The sequence below is a fragment of the Oreochromis niloticus genome, linkage group LG3, assembly GCF_001858045.2.
Source record: "Oreochromis niloticus isolate F11D_XX linkage group LG3, O_niloticus_UMD_NMBU, whole genome shotgun sequence".
Taxonomy (NCBI): domain Eukaryota; kingdom Metazoa; phylum Chordata; class Actinopteri; order Cichliformes; family Cichlidae; genus Oreochromis; species Oreochromis niloticus.
The window spans coordinates 16074762-16076118 of record NC_031967.2 but is presented as its reverse complement, the minus strand read 5'-3'; the positions used below and the strand labels follow the sequence as shown (position 1 = coordinate 16076118).

The following is a 1357-nucleotide window of genomic DNA, read 5'->3' as shown; positions in this document are numbered from 1 at the left end:
ATGTCATAGCAACCGTTACACTGGTCTTTACCTTCAGTGTTTACTGTTTGTAGGTAGTACAGTCTGTTGTACTCATATATTGGGAACCTTGTACCGTCTTTGTGTCGCAGGGTGTCTTTTCCTTGCTTGAAGATCACAGTTGCTCCGTTTGAGGTAGCTGCTTTCACAGAGAAGATGTCTTGTGGATACGATGGGATGTACAGTGCCTGTTTCAAGGTTGTTTTGTGGCACTGCCCCCTGCTGTCCATTAAGCAAAACTCTGCCTCCCGTCTTTGCTCTGCAACTCCAGTGCACTTAGTGCCGTCAGCCAACTCTACATAGTGTGACTTGGGCTGGAAACTGTCGTCGAATCTTCTGAACTTCGTTATATCTGTAACAATATGTGTTAAAAAGTCCTCCGTCCAGGGCATGCGTTACCTGCATGGGAGGAGCATGATTCCCCCAGGGGCCAGCAGCCAATCAGAGTGCTCACCCGTTCTCTCCTTGCTGTGGCAATTAAAAGTGTAGTCGGAGAGTAACGCTGCTGCAGGCAAGTTGTGGACTTGAGTTGAATCGGACTAAGGCGGGCAAGAGTGCGTTCATAGAACCAGTAAGTCACGTTGGGAATGTATGTTATTTCTGTTACTGTTAATGTACCAATGTAGACATCTGTTACTATTGCTGTAGGAATAAGTAAGTAGTAGCCTGGCTCCACAGGATATTCCTCGTTTCTAAGTTGTTTCAGTTATTGTGGGGAGTTAATGTTCCCAAAGATTTTACCTGATGGAGTTACTAAGTTAGCATACGAATCAGTTCTTGTTTATAAAGCCGCATACACATGGCGGCCTTTGACTGAGTGATTGTGTTCACTAGAGGGTGGTGTTGACCCACAAATGAAAGAATTGGCCTAAATTGATTATGATTCTGTGTTTATGCCATCCTGTTATGTTATTACTCTAAGCTCTGTTTCTGGTATCGGGATCTGCCCTTTTGTAATCTGGTATGTTGTTCTCTGTAATACGGAGGTATGAGAAATGATAGACAAGCAAGAGAGATGTTTATGTTATTTCTTATTTGTATTAATTACAGAACCACATCCTTACTTGCCAGCGAGAGTGTGTGTTCGATGTGGGCTCGTGGCAAATAAAGTTCTTCCACTCTGACATCATTTCTGTCTCTGACCGGACGTTATTACCAGGGAACAGTACCGAATCACGTCTCAGAGATAGTGGTCCAGGGCGTCCGCTATAACAAGTGGTCCTTCGAGCCGGATCTGATCCCTGTAATAAAAGCATGGAAGAACAGCGCGCCAGGAGACATCAGGCTCGTCCTGCCCATCTTCGAGAATATGACTTAAGTGACTATCTCCCCCGGAGTA

General features: G+C 45.0%; 1 long non-coding RNA gene across 1 annotated transcript; it reads left to right on the top strand.

Annotated features, from left to right (window-relative positions):
- The first annotated feature begins 392 nt into the window (after positions 1-392).
- LOC112843155 (uncharacterized) lies at positions 393-1147 on the top strand. The gene is made up of 2 exons (XR_003215323.1): positions 393-589; positions 1069-1147. It is a non-coding gene; the product is annotated as an uncharacterized LOC112843155 (long non-coding RNA).
- The last annotated feature ends 210 nt before the right edge of the window (positions 1148-1357 follow it).